The following is a 14,197-nucleotide window of genomic DNA, read 5'->3' on the forward strand; positions in this document are numbered from 1 at the left end:
AAGAGTAAGTTGGATAAGCAATTTGGTAAGTTTCTGGAGATTGTGAAGAATTTGCAGGTAACGGTTCCTTTCACAGATTTAATTACTCAAGTTCCTGCATATTCTAAATTTATGAAAGAAATTTTAACTAGAAAAAGATCTATTAGTGAGGTAGAGACAGTTGCTTTTACTGCAGAATGTAGTGCTATTTTACAGAATAAATCTCCACCTAAACTAAAAGATCCGGGTAGTTTTTCTATTCCATGTCATATTGGTAATCTGATGATTGATAAAGCTTTATGTGATTTGGGTGCTAATGTAAGTGTTATGCCATTATCTGTGAGCTCTAAATTAAATATGGGTAAATTAAAATCTACTAATATTACTCTGCAAATGGCCGACCGTTTTGTTAAATATCCTTTAGGTTTTTTAGAGGATGTTCCTGTTAGAGTAGGTAAATATTATATACCTGTTGATTTTGTTGTTCTTGATATGAAGGAAGATTTGCAAATTCCGATTATTTTGGGTAGACCATTTCTTCATACTGCAGGGGCAATAATAGATGTGAAAGGTGGTAAACTTACATTATGTGTAGGGGATGATAATATTACTTTTAATCTAAATAATGTCCCTAAAAGCCTTATGTTAGAGGAAAAGTGCTATAGTGTTGATGTGGTTGAATCTTCCGCAGGAAAAACTAATACGTGGAAAGATGATGTGGATGCTATAAAAAGAGCTCTAAATTGTTTAGGACTTGGGTTTGAGGATGAACAAGTGGAGAAAGAGAAACAAGTTGTAGAGTTTGAGGCCGTAGTGAAAGTCCTACCCGATCGGGTGATAGATGCTCAATCTTGTGGAAAAACGAAGAAAATCGAGGCCAAAGGCAAATTTCGTGCAGCAAGTAATGAAAAGACGTCAGTTCGGACTTGGGAGACGGGCCCGGTCAGGCGCGAGGGCGCAGCAGCAAAACTGGCCAACTTCAAACAGCCATAACTTTTGCGTTTCTTGACGAAATTTTGTGTGTGACCTATCATTGGAAAGCTCTTCAACTCTACTTTCCAATGCAATTAGAATCACGTCATTATAATTTGTATAAAAAAAGTTATGAGCAAAATAGTGGACCTGACTTGTTTTTGTCTTTTCTTTTACTAACACTTTGTTTCTATTTTGTCCAAAATTGTACCAAGGTGATGCATTGCAATGTTTGGGATGGTGGTAGATACGAGTTTGATGATGAGGGGTAGTCACTTGGATTACAAGCTTCCCTTTAAGCCAATGAGGACATTGTCTGATTTAGCTTGGGGGGGATTTCTTATATATAGGTACTCTTTCTTTCCCTTTCTTTTAATTTTTCTTTGGTGTACTGTGCTTAGTTTAGATTTTAATGCTTTCTTAGCATATATTTATTGCTTTCTAGTATAGTTTTATGCTTTCCTATATGAAAAAATACAAAAAAAAATTGAAAAAAATAAAAAAAATTCCAAAAATACGTTACAATAAATTATGAATCATGCTTCCCTATGCCCCTTGATGAAAATTTTTTGAAATTGTTTTGATTCTTGATATATGATGATTAATATTGAGGATTAGTTGATCATGATTTGATGTTTGATTGCCTTGGAACCTTAACATGCGTCAATTTTGTCCAACTACTTGTGAATATAGTGCTTGACTAGTTGATTTGGTTAGGAATGTGTGTTTAGTTCCTGGTATGTCAATGAATTTGAGTATTGGTTTGCAACTATGAGTAGTATTTCATAGCTCACTATTATGCACATTGTGGAGGACGAAGGCGTTCATTCTTTTAGGTAGCCTTCAGATTTGTTTAGATACATTTGTTCCCTTCTTGCTACCCATGTTGTTGCCTTGACTTTTTGTTGTTTATTAGCCACATTACAAGCCTTATTTTCCCCATTAATTACTAGTCCCAAGCTTGGCTTGAGGAAGCAATTAGTGAGTGAAGTGAGGGAGTTTGTAGTAAGCACATTATTTGCACAATTTGGGTGGGTTTTGAGAAGTAATTTGTTCTTGATCATATTTTTGTTTTGATGAGTTTAAAAGTTGAATATTCTTGAAAAATAAAAGTGTGATGAAAAAGAAAAAAAAGAAGAAGTTTTAAAAAAAGTGAGATATTTGAAAAAAAGAAAGTGAACATCTAATGAAAAAGAAAAAAAAAAGAGCAAAAGAAAAAATTGATTAATGTTCAAATGTTCTAAGTGAAGGTTGATCAAAAGAAAAGAAAGGAAAAAAGTTGAGTTTCAATGAAAATATTTGAAGTTATATAAGTTCAAAGTTTGTTTATTCACTCTAGCTCATTATTATTATATTTTTGGGAGTGAATTTTGTAAGTGTTGGGTTTGATTATTATGTTTGGAGTTATATTTGGTGGATTATTGTTGAAGTTGGTTATGTTGGAGATGTGTATGATCATTATTTATTTTTGATCATGGGTTTATTAGGATTTGGCTCCCTTTTAGCATATCTTTTCTCTCACATTTCTCCAAATTTATCCTACCCTTTACCGTAGCCTTACATTACAAGCTTTAAAGACCTTCTGACCTTGTGCATAGAGTTGTGTAGATGTGAAAGTGTTGCTTATCAATGCAAGTTATGACTTGACAAATTTCGAGTCGACTATTAGGTTGAGTGTATGTCTTTTTAAACACACGAGTGTTGTGAGTTTGGGAGGGCATTGTTCACATAAAGGGGTGGTTGGAGAGCGATCGAGTACACCTTTTACTCGCCACATAAATGAGAGTTGAGTGTGTGAGCACTAGTCTTGAATTTTATATGCTCTTGTGGTTTGCTCTATTTGACAATTGTTAGGGAAGATTGGTAGTTAGATGGATTTGATTGGTTGACTTTGATACATGTTTGTCAGATTTACCTTGAATTATATTTATTGATTTTAATTGTATGAAGAGTTACATTGCTTGACATGTTGCACGCTCACCGAGGAAACATTTAAGTGTTAAGGGACTTTTGAAGCTATTGGTGATGTATATAAGTGATTCATACCATATTAGAATGTATCCGTATGTGAACAATTTTTTAAAATAAGATAAATAATTACCAAAATGTTAATAATTAAAATTGAAATGGTAATAATATTTGTTTCATTATCATGTAATAATCAATGTATCTACATGATAGTTATAAGGTCTTTATAGCCAAAATTTAGGAGTTAAGTGACTTTTTTTTTTTTGTCTATAAAAACACAACAAAAAAAAGAACTATTTTACTGCTTTTCCTTGTGAACAGTTGATGAGTCTATATTATAGATATTTTTATCTCCCGTCCCACGGTCATTTATATGCATATTTGAGCTATACGGAGCTATTTTTATTACTAATATACGTTTTATAGTGTTTTTGTAGAGTTGGTATTATTTTGTAGGAATTTGCAGATTTATGACAATTCCCGAGCTTATTAAACCACTACGAAGATACTGGAGTTTGATCGTATTTCATGACCGTATTTTTGAAGCTCAAGGCCGTGCTAAATAAATTAGTTCGTTGATTAAGGGTTCGATTTGGGAAAGGATTAACTTTACAAGCTACCCATCAAAGTGTTGGTCCAAATAGAGTAATCAAAGATTAGGCTTAAGCTTGGGCCCAAAGTAAAAAAAAGCCCGGAACCAAAGTCAGCAGCTTGGACGTGAAGGAAGCGGGCCCGATCGGGCAGCCCAACGCCCGATCGAGCGAGTATGCGACTTGAATGTTGCTTTGTCGGTTTGTTTGGGCCTTTATTGTGGAAAGCCTAATAGCTTTGTTAATTATAAAAGGGGGTAGTACGTAGGCTTTTCTTGAGTTTTTTAGCTCTAGTGGAATTTGAGAGTTTATGTTAGGAGTTGACTTTAGTTTTTTACTTTCTAGTATTGACGTAACTTTTGATGTTTTTTTTTTTTTTTTTTTTTTTTTTGACAAAGGATATAAACAGATTACATACTAATACTAAAGCGAATAAAATGAACTGCCGCTTCCCCCGCAATCTGGTGAGCTCGATGAACGCGATGACGATTTGCCTTATGAACACTACAATACTAAAAGGAAGAACCTAGTAATTGAATCTTGCGGATAAGCCAAAGGTAATCCACATTTCCATGCCCATCCCCCCCGAAGAAGGGTAACAAGATTATGTGAATCCGAAAAAACCGTGATAGAATTAAGTCGACGATGAGAAGCCCATTGGAGGCCGTACAAGCACGCCAAAGCCTCTACGTGTAAAGCTGAAGTACAGACCTCGAAATTACTACCGCCAATTATACGATCATCTAACGGGTCATTATTATCCAAGCACCAGCCCATCCCAGCATGAAGAGAGTCCTAAAACCAAGCACCATCAATTTGTAGTGAAAGTAACGAATCCCCATGGTTACTAAGGCCAAGCTGAGCTGTGTAAAACCCAGGCGGAGGAGAGGCGCTAACATCACCTCCCGCAGTATTTAGGGAGGTATCCGAATCTGCCGAAGATACAAAGACCGCATGAGCGTCCATTACCTCCGCAAACTGTGAATCAAAGGGCCTGGCAGCAGAAGAATCCCTAAAGATTCTAGAGTTACGACATAACCATAAACTCCAAAGCATGCCAACGAAGGTGCCTAAGCGGGCACTAGAAGGCCCATCCTAACTAATAAAAAGTCGGATATATTCTTGGATCCAATTCGAAAGAGAAAGGTCTCCGTTAAATTCTGAGCGGATACCAAGGCATCCACCCCTCCAAACTGGGCGTGCGTTAATGCACATTCTAAAGAGAAGTTGTAAATCCTCCAGTTCTGAATGACATAGGTCACATGACACATCCTGTACCGGAACCCCCCTATGATGGAGTTCCACCTTAACTGTTAGAGCTCGATGAAGCAATTTCCATAGGAACAACTTCCATTTAGGCTGTAGCTGGAGAGACCAGAGCACTTTTCAGAAGGAATCCGAAGAAGAATGAGAGACCGCTGGAGAAAGTTGTTGCTGAAGCATTGTATAGCCCGTTTTCACCGAGTACCATCCCGAAGGGGAACTAGCCCAGAAACGAAAATCATCATGAGAGGAATCTGGAGCTTCCAAAGCAAGGATCGCCGAAGCATCCTTAAGCACAAACCAGTCGAGAACTGTAGTCGAATCCCACCCCGAAGACTGAGGATGGATGAAAAAACTAACAGAATGAGCTGCAGAATTGGCCAGTGGAATTCCAGGTTTAAACTCAGGTACGCGACCATTGACCCATTTGGCCGAACCAGCGAGAGTAGACCGACCATTACCTATTTTCCAGATACAACCCTGTTTTAAGAGGTCGTCCGCCTTTAATAACCCCCTAAGACCATAAGAATGACGACCAGAGAAAATAGGTCATGTGTAAGGGTTATTGGAAAGAAAGGTCGTCCGAGCACCAAAAGCTTTGGAAACTAGAAGTTGCGGGTTGGAAAAGAGTCTCCAAACCTGTTTCATGAGTAAAGCCTTGTTTAGGGTTGACAAGCAGCGAATGCCCAAGCCACCCAGGCCGCGAGGAAGATGCATGATATCCTTCCGTACCCAATGCATTCCTTTATTTTCGGAATGCGCCCAGAAGAAGCGCATTAATAAGGAGTCAATTTTCCCAGTAATAGTGACTGGGAGCTCATAGCAAGCGAGAACATGCGACGCCATTGCCCCCAGGATAGAGTTAGTGAAAATAAACTTCTGAGGTTGGGAGAGTCGAACAATATTTAAGCAATTAATACGACCCATAATTTTGTCAATGATGAATTGGAAGTGGTCCTTCTTTATGCCAATGAAATCAATTGGAGCCCCCAGATGATGATCGAACACCTATACCTACTTCATTTGGAATATTAATTTGAATTCTGCCTGAGAAGAGGGCTAGATATTCGGGCTAAACTTAATCAAGGATTTTGAGAAATTTAGCTCCTCCCCAGAAATCTTAGTAAATCGCTGAATGATATGCATGATATTAGAATAAGAAGCAGTCGATGGCCGAAAGAAGATAAGAGCATCATCCGCAAAGAATAAATGCGAGATCAAAGGGCTCGTTCTAGACAGCTTAATTCCCTGAAATTGCTTCAAATCCTGTTCTAAATGTAACATGCGAGAGAAAATATCCATGTAGAAAAGGAAAAGGTACAGAGAGATAGGGTCTCGTTGGCGAAGACCACATTGTGGTTTAAAGGTGTCCGAGGTAGTACCATTGATCAAGGATTTGTAAGTAACCGTGGCAAGGCATTGTTGGATCATCTGTAACCAACGAGGCGATTTTAACTAATGAGCTAATTCTTTCTCATAACATGTCAATTATACTTAGTTTTAGGTGGCTCAGCTTTGAAATCACATAAAAAAGCAACTTACAAAGTTTTAGGACGCATTTTGGTACTAAATGGCCTAAATAAGGCCTAAATGACTTCTACCTTGCCCATTTCCTACATTTTTTAACTAATGAGCTAGTTATTTCTCATAACATGTCAATTATACTTAGTTTTAGGTGGCTAAGCTTTGAAATCACATAAAAAAGCAACTTACTAAGTTTTAGGACGCATTTTGGTACTAAATGGCCTAAATAAGGCCTAAATGACATCTACCTTGCCCATTACGCATTATCAAAGGAATGTAGAGAACAAATGAAATCACCAGCACGACTAACTAACGTAGTGATCATGGAGTCGGAGGGTTCTTTGGATGACCCAGGCAGCAAAGTAGGGTATATACCCACCTTCAACCAAGTAGGCCTCCATTCACCAAATGTCTTGGCCCCCGTCTTATGGAGGTACTCCTTCTGCAATGCATTTGCCTTGTTTTGCTCTCGAAGTTCCTACATAAATACAAATGTTAGAATCATTACTGCAAAAAGAGTCAATATATTATACAATTCTCATTAGATTTACTAGTTCTTACAATTGCTTTGGGTCTTGTTTTTTGAATAACAAATTCTTCCACTCGTCCTCCGTCACGCTTGGCCATATTTTCCACGGTGGTTCTTGTTCCTCAACAACTTCCTCATTTCCACCTTCACTACCCTTCCCCTTGGAAGCTTTCTTCTTGTGTTTCTTCTTCTTATAGATCCATCCATTGTTCAAATGGGTCTTGAAGCCTCTGAATCTCTCCGCTATTAAAGAATCAAACACCCTTCTCTTCTCGGGATCATTTGGAATATTAAACAGCTTCTGCAATCACAAATACAAGCAATTATTATGTTAAAATCACTAACAACTATTAAGTGAAAGTGTTTGTAATTGTGTAAATGTGCATTTAAACAAAACACTTGCCCTGGTATCATCCCAAAATGTTTGAATCAAGCCTGGAGGTACTTGCCGCCAACCAAGTGTAATGGGATTTTGTGCGCACACATGCCAACTTGGTTTGCATAATTCCGAAGCCATTTGCCAGTAGGTCGTCCTCTTTTGTCATACTCCAGGCCATGGGACCGTTTAGCTTCCTAAAACTTGTTGTCGGACCCCTACCCTTTCTCTTAGCAGGAGCCTTTAACCCCCCTCCACCACCTGTGTTCAATTGCTCATGTCTTTGGCTATCAGTTTGAGGAGTAGTGTTCTCACCAACGACCTCAACAATTGTAGAATCAATAGGAGGCGCACGTTCAGCTGACAATTCAAATTCTACAAGCCTGCGCTCAAAAGCATCTTGTTCCTGATCTTCTGGATCACCCAAATCAGTCTCCTTGTTGACATCATATGGCTCGTCCTTGTCCTCATCCTCACCATCATAGCCATCGTCATCATCCTCCAAATCCTCTACTAGTGGGTCATGATCGTCCTCCATGAGTTATAAAAACCTGTCATTACAAACATAAACGATATTAGTCCCATAAAAGATAAAAATGTTGACATATAGGTCATACTACATGTTAGCATATAAAATAGGCAAGTAAGTTCACATATAGATCATTTTTATTCTATTTTCATCAAATTGACTTGTAAAAATAGGCAACTAAGTTTAGTACATGTTAGCATATAAAATAGGCAAGAACTTGTAAAAATTTAGCAACTTAGTTAACAATTTTATTCATTTTTCCCAAAACTATTAATAAAATAACTTAACTTATGATTAAATAATACTTTTAAATGCTTACAATCTCAAATTAACTGTTGTAGTACCTCACTCTAACATTCCTTCGTTGCGGTCTGACCGCATATAACTTGTTTGGTCGTCTATGTCATTTGATGCAATAGGTCTAGGAACAGTGAAAGGTGCTGAATCATCAAACGCATCGTATTCTTCCTCATCCTCAACATCTCCAATGCCTAGGATTCTTCTTTTCCCAGCTAGCACAATGAACCATTTTGAATCGACTGGGTCAGTTACAAAGAACACTTGCTTAGCTTGAGATGCTAGGATGAACGGTTCCGCACTATCATTCAAGTGGCCAAGATCTACAAGAGTAAAGTCATCATACTTGACATTACGCCTGATATTATCAACCCACTTACACTTGAAAAGTGCAACCGTGAAGTTATAATAATCAAGCTTCCATATTTCTTGAATTCGACCGTAGTATGACAATTTTGCATCGACAGGTGATTTATCCTTTGCACTTATGCTTTTAATCATGCTTATTTTAATCGCTTTATTTAGTTTAGATTTTATTATGTCCGAGTAGTTTTTTTTCTAGGGTTTGTGGGGATCCATAAATTATATGAAGGGGTAATTTATTATTGTTAATTGTCAATGCTAGATTAATTTCCTATTGATTGATTTAATGCTCTGCAACTAGATTAGCGCTGGTTTAATTGTATGAGTTTAGCAATATTGATTCGAGATTCGAGAGATGAGAATTGATATTTAGGCCTAGTTTTAATAGGCAGGTTAATTTATAAATGGTTAAGTCGAGATTCGAGAGATGAAAATACCGGTAAATTAACTTTGTGATTGTAGTACGAAGCGAAAGCCCTTTATGATCTGATTAATTGATACATTGATGGTTGATTATTATGTTTTACCCTGAAATATTATTTATTGGTGAACCTATGCCCTAGGCCCTTTAATATTTGTTTTCTCCCTACTTTATTTTCCTTGCTCATATTCTTCGTAGTATAATCTTTAATCACAACAACTCTTGGTTACTTTAATAATTTAGATTATAATAATTAATTAGGAATAGAAAGACTTGTTTCCCTGTGGATTCGACCCTACTTCCCTATCTACTTTAGTTAGAGGACTTAGGTAATTACTTTTGATTAGGTGACTACGACTTTAGCCTGTCAATAGTGAATAGTAGTAAATTATCAGTTAAAACATTATTGGATGTCTTTTTTTTATTTTTTATTTTTGCTTAAAAGTCCAATGGTTAATTATTTGTAATCTTGCCTTTCTCGTTTCCATTTTGTTGTAGGTTTTTTTTTCTTTTTTTTTTTTTAAAAAAAAAAGTAGTTTTTTCGCACTTGTTTTGATATTACTAAGCTCTTTATTCCCTTTTGTTTTACATGAGTACCTTTTCTTTTTTCGAAACTTGATCCTCATTAATCTTGTTTTAATTATCTTGTGTTCCGAGATATGTTCAGAGAATTCAATTTATGAGTAGGCAATAATCGGCTATTCATAGCAAAAAGAAAACCCCTTTTCGAATAGCCTCTCAAATGACATTTACCTAAGCAACTCAAGTATGCCATATCTAAATAAACTTTCAAACAATGATCAATAATGACAGAACTACAGTCATGAGCTTCTTCTATTAAGGACAAGAAATGGTATTTTGCAAGTTAAATATAAGAGTTTTTTTTAAAAAAAAACATTACTACTTTGCTCCTTGAATTTCCATCCCAAAAATTTGTTTTGCACAGCTCCATATGCACAAGAATAAATATATTGCACCTTAATAACTTCATATGCATTTAAAAACTACGTATATTGATTTTATACAAGTTCATTGCATTGATTAGCTTTAGCTCTAGTTCTTACCATAAACCCCGCATTTGACTTCGGAGTAGCTTAACATTAGACAATATACATTCAATTTCCATTCCTTAAGGTTCGACCTCGACTTAATACTGTATTTCCATAGGGGTTTATTGAGTTGTAAATATTGTTTGATTGGGTGGGGAGGTAGCCCATCTACCTACCGTTTCCGCGCTCATTAAAATGGCGCTGTTGCCGGGGAATGGTGTCTTGAGTGTATATTGTTGTTGAGTCTATTCCACTTTATTTGCAAAATACAAAAAGATTTTACTCTTTAGGCTACACTTGTAGCCGTGCTACTAATAGTTTTTTTGAGTTTTGTATGCATAGGTCCCGAGATCGTTCAATTGTTCCCTTTGATCCGGAGATTGAGAGAACTTTCTCAAGGAGGAGAGTAGCAAACAATTCATTGGATTATAGTTCTTCAAGGAAAAAAGAGATTGAACAAGAGCAAGTCATGGGAGAAAATTCGAGAGTTGCCTTGAAGGAGCTTGGAGTGCCCGGTGCATATAGGTTTGAGAGCGGCATAGCTCCACCTACAACACCGGCAAACGACTTTGAAATTCGGCCGGCCATAATCACCTTAATTGAGAGGAGACAATATAGTGGGGCTGAGAATGAGAGCCCATTGAACCATCTTAAGGAGTTTGAAAAATATTGCAACACAATCAAAATCAATGGAGTTTCTCAAGTGTTTATCTGCCTCAAGTTGTTCCCCTTCCCTCTCATAGGAAGATCTTTGGAATGGCTAGACAAATAAGTGAAGCCCAATTCTTTAAGAACATGGGATGATGTCACAAAAGCTTTCTTGTCCCGTTTCTACCCTCAAAAGAAGACGGCGGAGACAAGGGCTTTAATTCAAGGATTCAAGCAAAAGCCAAATGACAGTCTCTATGAAGCATGGGAAAGATTCAAGGAGTATCAAAGAGAGTGTCCTCACCACGGAATTCCAACATACCAAGTGTAGGCGTCGTTTGAAGTGCGCCTACGTAAAAGCATGTTGTGAATATGCTTGGCACTCATAGGAAGTGGGAATTGACATATACGATTAGGGACACGATTAGGGACAAGGAAAGTAGGGAGCCGCCAACAAGTTTTTAAGGAACTTGTAAACCGTTCACGGATCATAAAAGGCAACCACAATTAAGGGACAACGATAGGCAACAACGATTGACCCGTGAAGGTTACACCCCATTCATAGTCCATGAGATTACTAACTCCATATGGTTCGGAACTACGAAAGGAGGATCGGGGATGATGGTACGAAGTGAGTCATGGAGTCACATTTGCCCGTATTGGCCTCTACTCGATTCTTATTGTGAAAAGTATTCCTGCGATCTCAAAGGCATGCAAACAAAGATTCAATTTGCTCCAAACTATTATTAAGCTAAATTGGTTGAATATTAATGCAACATATAATTCTAATATATTGTGATCACTTGATTAAATAACAAGATTAAAAAGGAACCTAAACCGGTCGTCCAAATTAACTTATTAAGCGTGATATTCAATTACATTTTCCCTTTAAACATGCAATATGGTGATTATAATAATAATAGAACAAACATTAATATTGGAAGCAATCTAACAATAATAGCGTTAATCAAATAAAATAATAATCCTCATCATGATATTAGCAATAAGAAATAATAATGAGAGTAATTAAGTGATTAATTACTCACTTTCCACGATTTCTTGAAATTGCTACATCACGAATAAGCTGTTAGTAACATCAATAAAAATAAATCAAATTGAAATTAAATTAAATAAAAGTAGAGTTGATTTGGTCCAAACCCTCAGTTAATTCTACCTTTCACACCTTGGTTTAAGTATAGAACTTCGGGTATTGTATGGACTCCTTAGAGTGCTTAAGGGATATAAAATGAGAGAATAGGGTGGCTAGAGTTTAGGCTAGAGCAAGAGAGAGAGGAGAGAATATTTTAGGTGTAGGGAGAGAGAATGATTTTTGGTGTAGAAGAGAGGAAGAGAGAATGATTTGATGATCAAGCATGTAGAATAAAAGATATAACCGAAATAGTGAGAAGGTGTCAGTTTTGGATAGAGTTTCGTATTTCTTTTATATCTTTTACGTTATAGCTCGGAATTAATATTATAGTATATCATTGGAAAGATAATTTTAAGAGCTATCCAACCATATAAGAATCAGATAAAAACAGTGAGGAACGGAAATAATATCTGTCAATCTTTGAATGTCTTTCAATTCGAATAGAATTAGGACTTTCAAAAAGAAAAGTTTTATGCAATTTCAAACTCTTTAATCTTATCTTTTCAAAAAGGATAATTAAGATATTTTAGAAACTTATAGAAGCTTCTAATTAATCCTAATTGGATTAGGAGTGGGATTAAAACCTTTGGACCCTCCACATGATCATTGGGCCGTAGGTAAGATGGACTTAGGTTCGGTTTGAGCTCAGTTTAGTATTTTGGCCATAACTTATTCGTTATAACTCGGATTTGGGCTTATAATATACCGTTGGAAAGCTCCTTTCAAGCTCTATCCAAATATTTAATCATTGGACCTAGATTATGGACCAAAATAAACTGCTCAAAACGTTTTTATAAAAAGGACACGAAATGAATTATTTTAATGGACACGAAATGAATTATTTTGAGTTTAAAGGCACGAAATGAGGAAAATAAGTTATGGTTTGGTGAAACGGGTTAGAAATTGGGTTAGTTTAGGAATTTATTGGAAATGAACATGGATTTAAGCACTCTAAAGATTACATACTCAACCCGACCAATAATGGCGGTGAAAAGTTGTTCATCATCGGGCTTGGTTTTGGGGAGACATTTTTAGGTGTCTACAGAAGCCCCCACTTTGACTGAGTTTGTAGAAACGTCAGTTTCGAAAACGATAATCAAAGTAGTCGATAGGGACGGAGAATGACTTAAGACGTTCTGCGATCCTAAATCACTCTATATACGCTGATACCTGCAGAAAAATGTTAGTTCTACAGATAAAAGAGTAAATGGATAGAATGCGTATCTGACACCAGTGTATCGGTGACAAATGATGCTTGGTATCTTCCTATGCTTGAAGGAATCCACCGGATGATACTTTCCATGCTTGAGGAAAGTTGACAGATGATGTTTGGTAGCTTTCTATGCTTTAAGAAACCCACCGGTTGAGATACTTTCCATGCTTGAGGAAAGTCGATAGATGACAATTTTCCATGCTTGAGGAAAAACTTGTTTGATGATGAACTTGCAAGTCTCTATGTATCGAGAACCTTGCGCCGTGAATCATCTTCGCTTGCGAGATGATCACTAAAATGATGATGGTTCGATTGTCCCCGAACGTGGGCTGTAGTTGGTTCGCTTGTCCCCGAACGTGGGCTGTGGATGGTCCGCTTGTCCCCGGACGTGGGCTATAGGTGGTTCGCTTGTCCCCGAACGTGGGTTGTGGATGGTCCGCTTGTCCCCGGACGTGGGCTGTAGGTGGTCCGCTTGTCCCCGGAAGTGGGCTGTAGGTGGTCCGCTTGTCCCCGAACGTGGGCTGTAGATGGTCCGCTCGTCCCCGAACGTGGGCTGTATATGGTCCGCTTTTCCCCGGACGTGGGCTGTAGATGGTCCGTTTGTCCCTGGACGTGGGCTTTAAATGGTCCGCTTGTCCCCGGACGTGGGCTGTAAATGGTCCTCTTGTCCCCGGACGTGGGCTGTAGATGAGACCTGCAAAATAAAATTTGCCAAGGGACTCGTCTAGAAGGGACTCGTATAGACTATGATTGACTCGACCAATTGACTTAACCAATGACTTGACACGTCATGACATGACATGTGTATGGCTTTTGATTGTGTGTGTATGAGTATATGTATGATTTGAGTGAGTGTGCAGACACAAACTAACGAAGATGCAAAAGCAAAAATTTTCCGTCATTTTTGTCATGAGTGGAGGGTACCGACTTTCTCCCGAAAAAGAAAGACATGAAAAAGATTCTATTTTCGAACTTCCCTCGATGAGAAAATTTTGAAAAAGTTTTTGAACTTCCCCAAAAGAAAATAATGAAAAAGGGGAAGAAGTTTAAAACTTCCTCGTTGAGCAAAGAAAAATGAATCGCATGGATTTTCTTCTTGTCAGATTGAACTGTTCGTCTTGAAGATAATGTATGCATGATACATGTTCTTAGGCCAGGAGGCTAAGGACAATTACATCATGTGACACGATAGATGAATTAACTTAGGTCATGGAGCTAAGCATCATATATGGTGTACAGAAATGATCTCAAATGTCGCTTAGGTCTGGAAGCTAAGCACATATATAGATGAAGTGATCGATGTGTATTGCATAATGAATGTTGCTT

General features: G+C 37.4%; 1 non-coding gene across 1 annotated transcript; it reads right to left on the reverse strand.

Annotated features, from left to right (window-relative positions):
* Positions 1 to 10,714: 10,714 nt before the first annotated feature.
* LOC145609778 (small nucleolar RNA R71) lies at positions 10,715 to 10,820 on the reverse strand. The gene has a single exon (XR_014106075.1). It is a non-coding gene; the product is annotated as a small nucleolar RNA R71 (small nucleolar RNA).
* Positions 10,821 to 14,197: the final 3,377 nt, after the last annotated feature.

Source organism: Chenopodium album, chromosome 23 (genome assembly GCF_948465745.1).
Source record: "Chenopodium album chromosome 23, dcCheAlbu1.1, whole genome shotgun sequence".
NCBI lineage: Eukaryota > Viridiplantae > Streptophyta > Magnoliopsida > Caryophyllales > Amaranthaceae > Chenopodium > Chenopodium album.